This window comes from Rutilus rutilus, assembly GCF_951802725.1.
Source record: "Rutilus rutilus genome assembly, chromosome: 10".
Taxonomy (NCBI): Eukaryota; Metazoa; Chordata; class Actinopteri; order Cypriniformes; family Leuciscidae; genus Rutilus; species Rutilus rutilus.
In genome coordinates, this window is record NC_140215.1 from 34510205 (window position 1) to 34529677 (window position 19473).

Genomic DNA, 19473 nt, shown 5'->3' on the forward strand with positions numbered 1-19473 from the left:
GACAGAAGAGCTGGATGAAGCGCACACTTCTTTACGAGCACGGTGGATCTCAATCTCATTCCACAGGTTTTAGGCATGAAGACGAAGGAGATCATTGGAGAGACGAAAGAAACACAAGGGAATCAATGCAGGAGATAAACAAGGCTTTCTAGCTGAACCACCAGGTAAGTAGAGCAGGTAAGAAGTCTGTTCAAGGGAGAGTACCAATAAGTACCAGATATCATATATTAAAGAAAAACTAGACAAAACATTGGAAATTGGTCAAAATCAACAGATTTTTTTTTTTAAGAGATGCAAAATTGTATATTGTAACATCAATTGTTCCTGGTCAATTTTGTCTTGAGTATCACCTGAGGCCTTACTTTACTCTTTTTGTACATTCACTCGTTATTTATTAGAAGTTACTGATCAGATAAAACATGGTTTTAGTTGGAAAAATTGTATGTTATGACTGCTTTATAAGCTTACCTTTAACTGGGTCAAAACTGACCCAGGAATGCAATAGGTGTCAGTAGATTTGGAATGAAATATGAAGGTTAAGCAATTATTCTGGTGCAGCTTGATTTTGACATGAGCTGTTTACTTATTTTTTGATTAGCCTTCCCATTCCCGAACGCAGAACACGCACGAAAACAAGAGGCGGGATTTATCGCATGAACCAATCATACCTAATCTTAGCGCGATGGAGGCATTGCCTCCTCTTACGTGACTTTTCCCCGTTCATTCTCAATTACCCCCCACAATACCTCGCTTTAGGGGGTCTATAAAAACTCAATGGACTCAGGGGAGGCAAGAGAGACGCGGCGTCCCGCTGTAGCTTTACTGTCTCTGTTGGACACCGTTACTAGAAAAACCAGTGACTTTCACACTTTTTAATGTCACATTTTGTTATATTTGCGTTGTTTTATTTTGGAAAATATGGATAATTTTAAATGCAATTTTTTTGAGGAGGCACTGCCTCCCTTGCCTCCCCTGTTCATCCCTGAAATAAAGCCAATGACTCGTTCACTAAAGCAAGGATATAAAGGTTCTACTCGCCCACACACAGTCAGTATAAGAATAGATTTGTTTCATAGGCCATAGCCTTCTTTATACTTGTAAGTTCATATAAGCAATAAAGAATGAGAATGTAGTGTAATTTTACATGAGAAAGAAGGGGAGTTGTTTTTTTCCCCTTCTCTATCTTAGTTCCCATGATACTGCAACAATTACTCCTTGCTGCTTGGCGGTTGTGTTATTTTAGTTGAGAATGTTTGTTATCCTCTCTCACTCTTTCTCTCCTTTTCTCTCTCTTTCTCTCTCTCTCTCTCTGTCTCTCTCTCTCTCTGGCGAACAGTATTAATCATAATAGAGAGTGTTATTTATCACCTGCCAGTCCAGAAATGATCGTTTTGGCACCGCTGGGCAGGACAACCAAACGCACCAAATTAAATAAAACATTTAACCACATACACACATGCACAAACAACATGAACACACCCAGTTTCAAACCACATTCACAACTAACAAACAGCTACACAGACACTCTCACACATATTCTTTCTGTGTTCATCCCGTCTCTTTTCTCTCATTCCACTGATTAATGGGTTTTAAAGCCATGTTGCACTGCACAGTTTTATATGTTTGGTAATATATTTTCCCCAAGCTGTATGTTGGGTAAAGTACACTGAAATTCATGGGAATTCTACATGAATATAAGTCAGAAACCAGTGAATTCACAGTGAGCTCGGACGTTTGGTCTCGGACAAGGACAATAAAGTCTTGGACATAGACTATATAACACTGGACATTTCCTTTATAATACACACAGGCCTGGTTTTACAGACAGAGCTTAGATTAAGCCAGAATTAGACTTAAATTCAATTAGGAAGTTTAAGCATTTTTAAAAAACTATTCCTGGTGTGCATCTTGAGACAAAACAATGGCAGTGACATTATAAGATCTATCAGTGCAAGTTGCTTTCAGTTAAAACAGCTCAAATGTGCATTTTAGGCTTAAACCTTTTCTGTGAAACCAGGGGAAAGTCCTTAGGCTTTAGACTGGAGAAAAGTCTGTCATTGCACATGTGTCCCTTCCAAACAGGAAAAAAGAGAAGGATGGAGGGAGAGCGAAAGAAAGAGAGGCAGTGGAGTGACCTTAATGTAAAACTCTACTTAATCACACTGCAGCCAGATCAATAGAGAGTCCTGGGTGGCCGTCCATGGGGCCGTTAGCAAACGCAGTCTTGCAAGGAAGGAGAACTTCTTTGATAACCTCTAGAACTGAAAATACACAACATTTATTCTTATAGATGAAACACCTCCAAACACTGACCTCTTACATTCTCTGAAGGCATTCCTTTGGACTGTATTTCAGACGTTTCCCGAAAACATTGTTAGCCAACTATGGCCGCATGTTCCTTTGTTATCAGCATAGTTCAACGAGTCTGTGTTTTCCGAAAACAAAGTTCAAACGAACATTCGCAAAAAGCATCACAAAGTTGTGGTTGGAACGACAGGTCTCGACCTGTGGTTAGAAGCAGAGTTTTTCTTGTTTGCATGACATTGTGTGCTCAATAAATCCTTATCTTGAGTAAAATAAGCAAGCTGACATTGAGTACAATCTATATCTTTTATTTAAAATACACACAAATATCCTTTACATCTTTTAGTTTGTCAAGAGATTCAAAGATTCAAAACATCTACCATTAATTCAATCTCAAACAGATTCAATTAAAGTAGTTATTATTCCACCACCTGCGTGACATTATTAACCAACGTGTTGAACGACCAATTTTTGACAATACGTTGCGGGAAACAGTCGTGTCTAGCTAGTTGATTTCTTCAACGATGCATCGTACTCTGGTAGTTGAGCATCGAGTTACGACCTTGTAAACGCACCCCAGAATAGCAGTTTTCTGAACTTTTTCATATTTGTGGGCACATAAGGAAATCATTTGTTTTGGTGGCTGAATCCACTGTTTTAGCAGATGGAGGTCAGCTGTTCTTGGACACAGATTGTGAGATTGATTTGTGGGACAGTGTGTCAGGGATTAATGAAGTGCTACAGCTCGGCACACAGATGCTTTCTTGAGATGCTCCTGCTACATCTCTCTCACTTCAGGACTATCCACTCAAAACAGGTCCTGGTTCATCTCTACACACTGCCTTATTCTGAGGTAGAAAGGAAACATGTTCACATAACCCCATCTACAGAGATGCCTCCTTTGGTGTATCTGAAATGTTGCTATTATGGTGTCTTGGAAGACAAACCATTTTCCTTAAACTGCCTATTCAAGAGCAGACTGACCACTCGCAATGGAGCTTTATGCAATAATGATGAGGCTCAGTATACTGTGGGAAGGGCATGCTACTCATATAACACAACACCATTAGGTTTAAGCCAGAATACATTTACATTAGTCTACACTACATCTTATGTAGTTCACTCGTTATTCTCTACATTGGTGCAAATTATTCTGAATGAAGGAACGTATGAATGAACAATTGCTTAATCAAAGTATTTCCAAAACATCAGTGATATTATAGCAGAATTGAAACCTGTTGCAAACCTTTCTTTGCTCTGGCATTATATCCCAATAGTGTACTCAGTTCGACACTACTCTAATGGCATTTCATTCCTATTTTTCATTTTGGCGAATTGGTGGTTAATTTGTATGAATTTGTGTTTTCATGCAATCTACTCACTCCCCAGTGATGGTAATGTTTAGGGGTGGAGTTAGGGGTGAACTTTCATGCTTACCTTTTTCCCCCTAAAAATCTTACAATTTCATACAAACCACATTGTTCAAATTCATGCACCTGGTAAAATAGTTACCTTTTCCTGTGAGATGGGGTTGACCCAGTCTTACGCCATCTTACAGTACAGTACTTCTGAAAGAGATCTAATTTTTGCATGTTAGACACCGATAAAGAGAGGATGAGAAAGAAAGAGGGAACGAATGAATGAATGATAGAGACAGAGAATGGTTGCAATTGCACCAAACAAAGCCACTCAGTTTGAGGCAGTAGCAAAATACTGAAAGAAATCCATTGTGTTAGCTCTGTTTCAGCTCTGACAGAAATTAAATTGTGTCCAGAGACTTTTTTATATAGCAGCACAAGGTCTGAGACAATATTGCCAGTGGCTCAGAGTCGGCTGTCTTCGCACAGATCTCTCTGTTTGCAAAAACAGATCACACCGCCTCATTCCTCGCTGACTCCAAAAAAACTGTACAACTCTCAATTTATCTTAACATAAAGTTCATAAAGTTCCCCAAAATGACTGAAATCTGGAAATGCTTATAACTTGATTTCATTTTCCAGCAATGGTTATGATGAGGGATTGTATACATATTAACGTAGGTTCAATCCAGTTGTTTGTTGTTTGAACTTTGAAGGTTTACATTTAATTAGTATTTAATTTATATTATGTTTGCTTTATGGTTTTGTTAGATTAGACTCTCTCTTTCATGGCAGGTTCTTTGTCAATGTGTGTGTCTCTTGCTGGAAAGTTTGAGTAGTGTCTTGTGTTTCATGAGGTCTAAACTCAATGAGATTATAATGTGCTTATATGTGTTCCTCCACACAGGAAATCATATACTGGTTTTTTATGTATTTAAAACATCTTTGATCTAAAACTGCAGGCCTTACTCATTATGAGGTTGTTGTTTTTTTTGCTATAAACATGATAACAGGGTTGTGCATGTGCATTGCACATGTACAGGTAGGTGTGAGGTCGTGCCTGATTCTCTTTTGTATTGAATGAATTGGAGCAGCAGTGCTGAAAAACTCACACAGCAGTGTAAACACACTAAGACACAGTGATGTAATCAGCACTGACAGCGGAGGCTCACAGATCAGAGACTGAAGCGAGAGAATGAGTGATGATAGTGGGAATGGAGTTTATAGCTTTATATTAAAATAGCACAGAGACATGGCGGAACAGACAGAGAGACCACAGAATAAGACTGATTATACTTAGAGAGATAGAGTGAGTGTGTGGCATGCATGCTGCATCAGAGTGAGACACGTAGGCTGTGTTGTGTTGTGAGCAGTGTGTTGTGCTGTTCATGTTACACATTTCTCTGTGATCTTGTGATGCGTTTTGTATGTTTTTGTCTTGTATCTCGAGGCCAGGAGAGTAAGCTTTACTTGCACAGCTCTTACTACCCTGCTGAAAAGCACAGTATTGCTGCTCAAAATCATAAGGTATGTTTTACATGCTTTGGATGCTGGTGGACCAGCATATGTTATCTTTTGGATGCTGGTATGATCCCAGAAAGAGCACAACAAAACTTGCACATGCATTAAATGTAATGTTTCTTAGTGTGTGTTCAAGGTTTTAAAAAAAAGACCAAGACAATTATCCAATTAATTTTAATAGATTATTTAAAAAAAGAAAAACACATGTTCAATGTATACACAGTCAAATCCCCAGTGTTAAATGAACACTGCTCAGTTTTCATATGGTCCCAATCTAGAGTAAAAGTAACGCTGAAACAATGTTGCAGATAGTGAAATAAACTAGATTCACTCTACAAGGGATGACTGAACATTAGACACCTGCAGTTAACAAGCAGAATCACTGAAGATAAGAGGAACAAGGAGAACAGAACAATGAGAAGAGACAAGCAGAAACACAACAACTACAACTGACTCTCAGCCACACAGCCTTAGATGAAATCAACTGCAATTAAAATCAATCTCACCAGAGGATGCTTAAACAACTCCAAAAACATCTTCAGCATGTTCACTTGTTATAAACCTGTTTCGCTTTATTTCTTTCATATGGTACATGTATAAAGGTTGTTGAAGTCTGTTTGAAGTCATCATTATGGTTATCAGTGTTCAATTTAGTTGGGCTCTTGGCCCTTGACTTTGATTACATTAATTCTCTTTTAGAAACTGTTGGACGTGCTTGCTATCACTATTGACTACAATGTTTTGTTGAGTCCAATGACAAACCCTTTACTATGTGCACATTTTGAAACTTTCAATTTTTAACTTTCATTAAAAATTGCTATAAGTTGCTATTCACTGTCCCAATGAACAAGCTCCTCTAATAACCCCTGTTATTGAACAAACTGCTTATGGTATGCTGTTATTTGGATTTTTTGTTGTTGTTTTCATATCTCTAAATGTTTTTGATTAGCACTGTACACAAGCTCTTTTAACGGGTTTTAACTGATTTGTGTAAAGATCCTTTTAAAGAGGAGACAAACCCTTTGTTCGTTTGAAACGTTTCACCAGTTTGAAATTTTACTTTATTATATAAAATGTCGGATAACACTGTTTAATAATATAATCATAACTAAATCAATGAAGATTTTCAGTTCTACTTTTAACAGAGGGAGTAAGAAATATATTTACTGTATATATTACAACAAATGACCTACCCCCTCACCCCGCCCCTAAACCAACTCATCACTGGGAATTCGTACGAGTGAGGTCATGAGATAGAGTTGGGAATTCATGCTGTATTTTTCAGCAGGATACAATCACCACCTTAAACTTCCCTCCCATCCAGGTCACAGCACCAATGTAGCCCCTCTGGTTCTATTCAAAACTCTGAGCGGGATTCGATCCGCCGTTTCCAACATGGGAGGTGGGCAAGCTAACAAGGATGCTAGGATGCCCTGTGCCGTGTGACCCTGTGTTGTGTTGTGATGTGATGTGAGTGTTTCCTTGTGTTGTTCTGTGATGTGTTGCCCTGTGATGAAATGTGTTATGTATTATACTATTCTGTGCTGTGATATATTGCTATAACAAAGTTAAAGGCTCAGGGAAAGAGGTGGGAACTGGCGAGTTCAATGTAAAACTACAAACACAAAATATACAAGCAACAAAACAAAAGTAAAGCGGCAGCCCCTCACGGACGACTGCCACAAATAAACATAATAAAAAACAACATGAATGTCCCAGGCTTGGTCCTCTCTCATCTTGCACTGTTGTCACTCCTCCTTTTATCCTTCTGGAGTTCCTCCATGGGACTGGAGACCAGTAAAACTCATTTTCACTTGCTCTCGTCCACGCCCTTCTTTCCTCAGTTGCCTTGTTTTGTGATACATTGTGCTGTATTGCCCTGTGCTGTTTTGTGCTGTTATGTGATGTCGCCCAATTATTGGATATGTTGTGCTGTATTGCCCTGTTGCTTCATGTTTCACAACATGAAAACACATTACATTATATTACATTATATAATGTCAAGTGTTTTCATGTTGCGTTGTGCTGTGTTGCCCTGTGATGTCCTGTGCTGTTATGCAATGTGTTGTCCTGTTATGTTATGTGCTGTGTTGCTCTGTGATGTATTGTGTTGTGTTGCCCTGTACTTTTTTTGTAAAGGTGGGCTTGATGTTTATTTAGTACTCTGCAGATGTGCATTAAAATAAACAGTGTGTGACATCACCAGTGTGTGTTCCCATGGCTGCGGTGATGTGTTAAATGGGCTGAATTGTGTAATTGTGTGTAGGTCCAGGGGCGTCTCCAACCGCGCTCTCGAGCTCTTTCTGTACACACCTCATTGCTTTACTGGTTCCCGGTCGACATGATTTGCCTCATATTCCTTTTATGAAATATCTAAAACCACATGTACCCCCACACTAAACCTGGAAGCTGTTAAAGATGCTCACTATATTTAAGCTTTAATGGTATTTAGCATAAAAACCATTCACTCGGATAAAACCAGCTACCACCATGCTGCCGACTAGTGCTAGCAAGGTGGAACCATGTTTATTTGACACTCGGGGGACCAAACAGATGGTGAGACGCACAAACACACACTCTACTGGACATTGGAGCCCTCACACAGGCAGACATATTGTTCTTCAATGCATACGAGAGGGACAATACTAAACAGAAGCGAATGTGTCAGTCGTGTACACGCGAAGCGCCCCTCCCCCCATCTGAAAACAATACAGATTGTTGGAGATGTTGATTAATGGCACAGATATAAAATGTAAATGTTTGCACTATTGTACGTGTCCTCTGCTGTTGTGTGGAAATGCGGGTCAGACACTTTAAAGGTAGCATGGTGCTGAGCAGGAGGGAACAGGATCAGCCAGGGGACAGCAAATGTATTCAGATTATACTGCCGCTCAAGACGCATCCCAAAATCTCCCTGTTTGATTTTAGCTCATTTATCATTATTCTCTTTGGCAAGCACAATGTCATCCTCTCCCAGAAGAATTATAGGATTGCACTGCAGAAGACAAACAATTTACTGGCACTTTGCCTCACTGAACAACACTGTCTGCCTGCCAGCTCCCATCCATTTCACTGTTCGCACCATACGTCACACAACACACAACACACACACACACACACCGTTTGAATGGGCACCAACTTATATGCACAATACACACTGAAACAAACAAAAATCTTGAACCACAGACACAAACATATGCGTACGCAGCACAGACCTGACTCAACCCAGCAAAGCATTTACAAACAGCATGTGTAATCACGTGTAGTGGTTCCTGCTAAAGGTCATGCCTTTCACTTTCCTCGGAAGATGAATACTCAGGTTGATTTTTCACATTGAAATGTTTGTGTGTGATTTTTTGTGATCCAGTTTAATCAACGCTATCTCATGACCAATTCGTACGATTTGTCTAAACCCCAGTGATGGGTAGGTTTAGGGGCGGGGTGAGGGGTAGGTCATTCGTACAAATTCATGCGAATTGGGACACTCGTAAAATATGTACGATTTAGCAAAAATCGTATGAATTCGTACAAGGGAGGTCGTATGAATTCGTACAAGGGAGGTCGTATGAATTCGTACGAATTAGCATTCATAGGTTGATTTTTCTGAGAAATTTAAACACAATTGGTTTTTGTCGCTATATCAAAGTCAGGGTCACCATGATTTTGCCAAGTAAGACACATTCTGTCAGGACCACTATTGTCAAATATGATTGACCATTAGCATATATTATGGATTGGCGGAATGGTTCTGTTTTGGGCGAGAACTCCCAGCACATCCATGCAGCTTAGCATGGATAAGAGCAGGGAGAGCAGCAATAACCCCCCTTGGGGTAAACAGAACAGAACCAACATGAATGAATTGCAGATATCATTAAATCAAGATTTTAAGTACAACATAATTTGAGAATTTATTCTGATTCAAAGGGCACTCAGAAGGCCAAATCCTGACTGCATGAGAGGTGGAGCTGGGAATGGAGGAGGGTAATTCGCTCCAGAGAAACGCGATAGCTGCTGATAATACTGGAGGAGCTGATATATGTATGATAGGCGTTGTATTCCTATAGGTAGACGTGGATCAGCTGAGAATCAGCTTATGCGAGCTTGACTAATGTGACCTGCCAGAACTAACGCAATGCTTAATTTCCTGGATCAACCCATTTTGTTGACCCTGGAACAACATTCCTGTCTGAAAATGTAGTCCTAACCCTATCCACACCTAACCCTAACCATAACATCCCTAAAATCAGAGGGAAATGATAGGTGAATGAGAATGCAGAAGCCCTCAACCCTTGGTGTAAGCCTAAACTTGACATAAACTGTAAACTTGTTCCTCAAATCGGATTGGTTGATTAGAATGTTGTTCCAGGATGAATAAAGATGTTGTACTTGCTGAAATCATGTTCAACGTCAGGAAAGTGCTCTGTAATTTCAGTTTGGTAACAGTAGTCATGTAGAAATACAGTTCACCTTTTAGGTATGTGAAAACGGAATTTCAAAGAAAATATAAAGTGTGTAAAATGTGCTGCAAGATAAGGAAAGAAACATGAACGGTGAGCTTGGCTGATTTTTGTACTGCAAACTCCCTGCTGGTTTCTGCCGCAAATGAGCTATGAGGATCTGCCGTGGGCCGAACGAGTGGAACGGTAGCAGGAACGGGATGGGGGGAGGGAGGGTTTGGTGACAGCCCAAGTCCTGCTCACCCCCCACCCCCAGTGTCCCGTGCTCGCTCTGTCCTCCTCAGACACTGCATTCTCCAGACATTTACATTATTCAAAGATAAATGCATTGTCAATTCGGTGTCTCCACACACTAGATATGTGCGCTGCTCTACTCCCAGCACTGCCAAGGGTCTCTCACCCCTGCTGCCCACAAGACATGCTACAAATGAAATCAAATGGATACTGCTAGAGTGTAGAATAATTTAACCTCACAAAGTGTGCGAGTGAGTGTGTGTGTGTGTGTGTGTGTGTGTGTGTGTGTGTGTGGTTGCACTATGATTAAAATACAACGTACCAAAGCTCTGTGAATTTATCACTACAATGTCACTTAGAGTTTTTGCCCTAGATTGTGTAAGAAATGGGCAGTGATTTCAGACTTGCGGTTCAATATATCTCCATGTCATTTCTTGTCATGTGTAAGCGAGGTTGTCCCTGTGAGAGAACATGATATTGATTAAGTGCATTACTATGTTCTTGCCACTAACAGATAATAACCTGTTCACCCTCCTTGTGCATACATTATGCATCGAATTTGTATGGTGACGTATGGTCTTTCGCACTACAGTCTGCACAAACACAATGCTCTCTCTCTCTTTTCCATGAAGATAAACACCCTGTTTTTCAGTATTATGACATATCCCCCTAATGCTCCATTATCATCAAGTTCTCTCTGTGTGTGTGTGTGTGTGTGTGTGTGTGACAGAGAGAGAGAGAGAGAGAATCCGCTGAGAATCAGATTTCCTAATGAAGGCAATCTCAGAACACTCCTGAGATCCCCTGCAAACGACATGGGCTTTTTTCAGCCATTTTGTGTGATCATAACATGAACCATAATGGACCCCGTCAGCCCACCACTAATTACATATCCGGCTAACCTACCCAAAGACCAGCAAAGAGTGAAAGCTGGAGATATATATATATATATATATATATATATATATATATATATATATATATATATATATATATATATATACTGTATATGCTTTTACATCACAGACATAGATGGTATTTTTGAAAGTATATTAAAATAGAAAACCATTATTTTAAATTGTAATAAATTTTTTCTGTATTTTTGATCAAATAAATGCAGGCTTGATGCGCATAAGAGACTTCTTTGAAAAAAAAATATTAAAAAAAAGTAATGTGTGTACAAATTTTTGACCAGTTGTACTGTACTTTTGTACTATTGCTGCAACATTATCAAAAATGTTAAAATAATAAAGTCACCATTTCGCGTTTTGTTGTCAGCCTACACTTCACATAATAGGCCTGGGCTTCATTTAACAAACTATGATAGTTTCATAAAATGGTAAACGGTGTATCAATATAGACTAAATACAAGTGACTTGAATACTAATACTTACCATTAATGCTACTTTTGGTGCTGGTTTTGTGCAGTGCTTTGTAGTCAATAAACATCCATTAGTTCAACGACGCCGATTCAGATCGTCTGTCCACGTAGTTTTCAAACGATTTATTTACAAATGACCGGAAAATTACCGCTCCATTTCACATTGTCCAATGAAATTTGAACCTGTTGTGCCAGAGGGCGATTGGTCGGCGAATTATACATGACAAACTGGCTTCAGTGAATTATATCATATTTTAAAATATGTGATATGTGGATTTTTAATTGAATAGACACACAACCTTTTATTATTGAAAAAAAAAAAAAGTAAAAAAAGTGTTTGGTTTATTTTTTGGCTCGAGAGCATCGGTTCCCGAGCAGACTGTGGAATACCTACGTTTACACTAGTGTATTTTCATTTTAAAACGCATAACTTTTGCTACTGTTATGCCTGCCGTCCACACACTACTCCGGATTTTTAGACCCTCGAAAACAAAGACTGACCCCGTCAGTCAAGACGAAACACGCAACTTGACGCAAGTGACGCAACGCGTTAGCAAGGGACATTCTAAAACGCTTAACCTCAGACTAACAAAAAACGTAAAAATATACGTGAAATTAGGCTACTTTAGTTTTGTACACATTGTCATGTTAATTAAAATCAAATGCATTTTGTTTTATTGACCACAATATTTGAAATAGGGCAGGGGCTCGAGCACCCAAAGCTTTTAGCAAAAGTTTAAAAAAAGTGAACATAAAAAAAAAAAAAGAATTTTACGTATTGTTATGAAAAATGCACAAACATATTAAATTTTTATATGAAATACATATTTTCAAAATCACGTTTTACTCTAAAACTGCAAGAAAATCAAAGCCATAAATCTAAACGAGTTGTGTTTGAGCTTGATATCTCCAAAAATTAGCTTTCAGTAAGATTTTGTTTGGCGCAGTACCAAAAGTTTTCACTAGATACAATTCGTCTCCCATTCATTTCCAATGCAGTCATTTTTGAGTGTGACTATTTTTTACAGGACCATTTAACCTTTTCCTTTTTTCACATACCAAGTGCCAAAACCTTTACCAAGTTTCAAACCGTTCCAAAAAAAAAAAAAAAAAAAAAAAGTTTTTATAATATGTGCAAAATAATTTCTCAAACCTCAACACACACTGAAATATTGTAACTTACAAAAATCTAAATTAACTGGTTTTATTCAAGCCAAAAATATTATTTATTGTATTTATTTAATCAATGAATCAACCTAACTACATTCATTTATGAATTTGCACAATGTGAATGGTACTAAAATGTACTGTTTTATTTTTTAGAAAACATGAAGGTTCACCCCTAAACATAACCATTACTTAGATACACTTAGATACTTAGAAAAGTAGAAAATGAGATACAAATCCATGAATTAGCCACCAATTTACCAAACCATAAAATAGTTCGAAATTGCCATGAGATTGAGTTTGTTACATTACAGACCGTCTTTGCTTTCCATCTCAGATACCTGATACTTCTGTTTGCTTGCCCTTTTCAAACATACATGTAACATAATATAAAATATCAACACATTTCCAAACCAGACATATGAAGTGGATCCACAACTGACAGATCTAACAATCACAGAACTAATCTCAGGTTTCATTTTCATAAAGAATCTGTGACTGGAGGGCTTATTATGGGTTATTGCAGCTTGTATCTGTCTACTAACATGCAACCTGATCGGCTCTCTTGCTCTGAAACAGATCATAAAAGCATCTAATGTAATGCAGCGGAGCAGAGCTGCGCACGGATAGAAGAACAGGTTCGTTCTGTCGTTACCTGTGGAAGTGAGGATGATAGAGATCTTCTCCGTGCTCAGGTTAGCACTCAGATTGGATCTCACATAGGTGTCTCCCGCTCTTGATAAGATGTTTAATTGCCCATTTTTAAACTTCCTTTTCAAAGAGAAAGACCGTGACGTTTAAAACCCAAACCAATGAACGAAGCTGTCCGCCAGCCATTTTTCATATTTAATAGTGGGAGGCCATTTTACAGAAATAACGTGTCTGGGATTACAAATGAAAAGCAGAGAGATTCATTCTTTATCAAGCAGACAGATTAAATTCCAAACCCTGTTACTGTAATAGGTGCACTTGTAACTCCACATAAATTATAGCATTAATTCAATCAGACTCTGTTTTAAACAAAATAACACATAGCTCAGAATCCAGCGGTGTAATTTATAGCAAAGCCAGGTTCATTTTCCAGAACGATCCATTTCTCGGCACGTCTGAGGGCTAATATGATGATGTTCTGTGGAATTCGGAGTGTCTGAATCTCTCATCGCGGAGCCAAATAAAAGACAAATGAAGATGTGTTTTATTCCTTCATAATTTCCCACTGAGAATGCCATAAAGGATGACATCCATATGGATTGAGGGTGGGGGTGGTGTTTGTATGCGGAGTGGTATAGTGCTTCTGTAATTTATGGCATCTTTCCTGTATGATCAGTTTGTCTGTCAGGTTGGTGGAGGAGAAAGGAAGGACCAGCCTCAGAAAGAGAGAGAGAAAGACATTGGCTGGGTTAAATATCCTAATGATAAGAATAAATCAAAATTATCAACTGCTGGTCAGTGAAATATACACTATGCTGAAAATCTTGCACATGTGGAAAAACATAGATGGCATATATATACGGATATATATATGGTAACACTTTACAATAAGGTTCATTAGTTAACATTAGTTAATATATTAACTAACATGAGCAATACATTTGTTACTGTATTTGTTAATCTTTGTTAACGTAGTTAATAGAAATCCAGCTGTTCATTGTTAGTTCGTGTTAGTTCACAGTGCATTAACTAATGTTAACAAGATTTTAATAAAGTATTAGTAAATGTTGAAATTATCATTAACAAAGATTAATAAATGCTGTATAAGTGTAGTTCATTATTAGTTCATGCTAACTAATGTAGTTAACTAATGTTAACTAATGAACCTTATTGTGAAGTGTTACTATATATATAGTCAATTTTTCTTTCGTGTTGCAATTTAAAAACAATTGTCATAACACTGTTATGAACACTATATAATGAATACTTATTATATATGGCTGTGTTTGTGTGTGCAAACTCATGGCTAGTAACTATTAGTCTTCATTATTTTCAGACAACTCTAGCATGATGCTGCGCCCCAAATGGAGGCCATAATGTAATGTGATGATGTATGGAGACCTGCTCACATTAGGCTTTTCACTCATTTTCATGGTCTTTTTCTCTCACGTTAAAAAGAGTCATTGGTGAAAGGGCATTGCTTTACAACTAAACATCACAAAATTGCTGTTTCAGCTATTTTACAGCAAATCCAGCAGACGTGTCTGACCTTTTGTGACGACTTTTAGGATGAGCAGGCCAAAAATACTCTTTTCTGGTAGAACCAACTATACACCAGTCAAGCTTTGCTATTTAATCATTAATACGGACTGCACTGTAACACTATAGACTCCTGTTATATCCAACTCAGGGCACATGGGGATAAAGAAGGACTTGGCAATGACAGTTCTTGAGTTATTTCTATAGAATGTTTTACTTCACACCAAACTACAATTTTATCTTCTCATTTATTTATTTTTTTTTATAATATTTTTTTTTGAAAGAAGATCAGGTTTGCCATTTGTTAACAAACCATTAATTCTGTCAAAATCTTTTAATCTCTTCATCTGATATCTGGAATGCAGAAGTGTCACAGTCCTGAATCCAGAATTCACGTCTGAACTGACACACAGAGATGTTCATATTCTGCACTTGGTTCATGTGTTCAAATTATTCTTTACAAGAACACTTGGGTTTGGAATACCATTTTTATCATTAGTTTATGACTTCAACATAAAGAATAAGAATAATAAGCACACAGTGATTCACTTTTTATAAAAGTTGAATAATTTGAGTCGGCAATAAAAACAAACTCCTGAGTTGAAAATGATCTAATCACATGTCAAATACAAACCAGTGTGGGAATTATAACTCTTTGGTTCCAATAATTTGCTCATCTAAAAGCAGTTAGCTAAGAAGTTGTGAAATGTAGCTCACTGTAAACATACAATAATTCAAAATCAAAGCTCCATCAAAATATATAAGTTTTAAAAAAAATGCATATTTTTATTATTACATTTCTTAATATTTTATATAATGAAAATTGCTTAACTTATTTTCATGAGTTAAAGCAATGTAAAAGCACATATTGTCATAACTTATTGATCTTATTTTTTACAGTGTGCAGATCAATAAGGGCATTCAGACAGTAAAATCCACACCATGAGACTCGGATGAACTGGTGGTTTGATTTAGTTCTAGGCACTTTTATCGTGACAGCGAGAGCAGTGTGATAGAGCAGGCCTTCCTTCTCTCTCTTCTTCTGCTTCATGGACCTGTTCTGGAACCAGATGAGTCTCTCTCAGGTGCACATAGAGAGGTATCGCAGTTCTTCTTGTGGAACTGAGACAGACTCCTTCTCCAGTTCAGAGAGTTGTTTGGTGAAATTAGTGCGGACAGCAGTGTTGGTCGACCAGTTTGCATGTATGTTACCTGCAAAAAAGATACGGACATCATTAATTATATTTGGCTATTTGCTACATTTTAAAACGGAAAACGTCATCCCAACAAAACGTACTGATTTTAAGATTTTTTTATTATTATTGAACGTGTTAACCAAGTCTCCTGCTTGCTCCCATCTCCTTGCCGCGACCCACCCGGGACTGAGAGAAACTTTGGGAACCGCCACTGCGCGGGCTAACATGCATACGTTGTTGTATCGCTTTGCCTTAACTAACATATTTCTGCAGAGATATTGTCGCAATGCTCGTTGAAAAAGGGTTTCCGTGCAGCATACAGCCTAAAGTACATCTTAAACCTAGTTCGGCACCCGTGTGAGCCAACTCACTAGCATTCCTATCATAACGCACTTGAAAAGAACCATGTCCGAGGTTAATCGGGTGTTGACATGATGATCCAGAATGCTTCTCGTCAGTCTATCTCGGGAGCCTCCGGGGTAAGACGGGCCGCAGTCTTCCTCTGATCCTGGCAGTGCTTGGCCGTGAAAGTCATAAAGTTCCCACCTGGGTAACAGTTGAAGAACGAGGTCATTATGTCTCTTAAAGCGCCACTTTAAACGGTGAATGATAGCTCTCGTCGCTTGTCTTCATTACTTACTGTACTTTCTGGCTCAACATGTAAATATTGCCTACAACAACGAGGGGAGGGGCCTCCCCTTCCTCTGACCAATCGAGAGCGACCCATGTGTCGAGCCTATACTGCTCAGTGTATATCGTTGGACTATTATGGATTTATATACCCTTGTATTCCCACCCCCAACATCTTTGCAAGAAATGATTTGCTTTGCTGGCAAACTGAAATTGTTTTGCAGGATTGTCAGGGGCCTCAGAATCAAAGTCACAGGCCATATTATTCAATTAAAATGCATGAATTAATATACCACGCTGACGCTGAAGTGTATTATAATCTAAATGAATCTAATGTTTGCTATTTTTGTCGTGCATTTCAATATTGTGTGCTTTTGTACGACAATCATAAAAAGTAAAAATAATAAATAAAATAAATGCTTCTCTCATCATTATATCGTGTGATGAATTGAGTGCTTGGTTCTGCGGTTTTTGTCTCTTTTGAGCTGAAGATAGACGCAGCGCATCTGGCTTCTCCCCTCGGAAGACTCGGAACTGCTGTCGAGGAAAATTGTGCACAATCAGTGATTGATGAGCTCAAGCTACCGAATACCCATGACAACTGCAGCACTCAAACTGCGACTTGCACTCTTTTTCTGTAACGTGTTATCGAGCGCCTATTTTAAACCGATACAGAGTGAAATAAAGCGTAATTGGTCACATTTGTTTAGAAATAGACGTGGGATCAGTTGCTTCTTTCAAAGCCCATAACTAATAAAATGAGTCACCGCGCGGTTCAGCTTTCTCAGAACTTGCATGTGAAATTCTAGAGGAAATTAAGGCAAAGCGTGGTTTTCTGAATCCACAAGACAAGCACGGGATTAAATCCCAAATTTAACATATAAGACCGCAAATGATGGCTGGTGGTTTAGACCTCGATAGACAATGAACTCCACTGCCTTCTAGTCAAATTTAATAGGCCTGTTTGTGGGTGTGTTTGTCATTGAGATATATGACAAAGCATTAACTAAAAATAAGAAGCATCTGGAGCTCTTTGATCTGACTTCCAGTTGATGGTCCAAATGAGCTGAAAATGATCTTGTCCCTATTTCTCTGTAAACAACGCGTAATATATGGCAAAACTATTTCTATTTATTTCATTTATATTTCTCAAGTTGTACATGTTATCCCTAAATGCAGAAGAGGAAATGTAAGGACTCACTTTTTTGTTATCACTTTTTTTTTTGAACATGTAGGCCTACCTATTTATTCCATGCACCTATTTATTAAAATTCTGCCTATTCACTATTCAAAATAAAGGTTCTTTATTGGCATCAATGGAACCATGAAGAACCTTTAACATCCATGGAATCTTTCCATTGCACACAAGTTTCTTTATAGTGGAAAACGATTCTTTATAGATTGTTAAAATCTTCTTCAAATTAAGAAGAAATTATTTTAAGAACTGATCACTGAAAGGTTCTTTGTGGAACCAAAAATGGTTATTCTATGGAATCACTGAGAAAAAACCCTTTTGGAACCTTTATGTTTGAGTGTATATGTAAATAAAAATTAAAAAAAAATTAAAAATTAAAAATTAAATAGCAATGCAATAAAAATGTCAAATCCTCAGATACCTGATAAGTAGGCAAAATAGAAATATAAATACATATAATATCTTTAAAAAAAAATCATGATCATCAAAGAAAAGACTTGCTGATGTCAGAAGGTATAATTTCACTTTGCGCAACCAACTATTCATTATAAAAGTGGAAGAAATTGCTTCCATTAGGATGAGCAAAATATCCACAGGAAACTAATCTAATATCACATTGTATAATAAGAGACCTTTATTTTCCATTTCAACACATTTTCTTCCTGTGCACCATTGGAAAACTTTGAATCTGTGTTCAGGATACATTTTGGTTCCCATGCGATGTTTTTTTTTTTTTTTTCCTAGTCGTGAGGATATTTTATTTAGAATCGATATATATATATATATATATATATGTGTCCTTACCCTCAGTGGTTGAGCCCTTTGCAGCTCAATCTTTCTTTCCAGCTTTGAGTTGTCTCTCATCCATACCAATACCATTGACGCCAGAGTGTGTTGTCACAGTCTCTCTCTCTCTCTCTCTCTCTCTCTCTCTCTCTCTCTCTCTCTCTCTCTCAGGACAAAGTTTGGCCTCTTGCAGTTTGAAATGTGTTTCCACAGTTGAGAAAGCAAAAAGCTTTGTTCATAAGGAGCTGGAATCAGTAGCGAGACTGAAAGCGACGAGTTTTTGATTAATGAGCTTTGAAATGCCTCGCTAGGGGAAGCCGGGAAAGAGCCTGTTCTGTTAGAGACGGCTTGCCAGTGCTTACAAAGGCAGTGCCGCTTTAGGCTATTCATTACCACATTATAAGGTGCATTTTAAAATACCTAGACCTATATGTATTAATGCATGCGCAGTGGTTTGGGTTAATGTTATATCAAACTGTTTATAAGACAAAACACTTGCTCTGTTTTAGAATTGCCATTGAGATCCCAATCTATTAAAAAACATGATTAGCAATACTTTAATCTTGAAAAATTGCTACAACAATAGTGCTCAAGAAAAAAATGCCTATATTTTAAATCTAGATTTGCACATCGCACCAGTTTAGCAAAGGATGGCATCATATTTAGATGTAGGTATTTAATAAGTATCCAGTGGGGAAATCTCCCAATTTCCCAAATCATAAAAAAAAAAAAGAAAACAATTGTTAATCTGTTTCAAATTATAATGGTGATGCTCTTTTCTTAATATTACCAAATTTTAAATAATTGCAATGCCTGGTGAGGTTTGCTATTGTGTTTTGTGGACAGCCGTGACACGGGTGCGCGCACATTCACGCGCATCTGGATGGGGGTGAGAGAGAGAGAGAGAGAAGGTGCCTCCTTTGTTTACTATCCTTATGTTTCCAAAATGGCGCCTCCGCCTTGTAAGTTGGGCGATATCCAAGTTGTAAATCTTTTCATATCCACACAATAATACAATAAAGATCTTAATTTCAATTGATCCTAAATCCTAAAT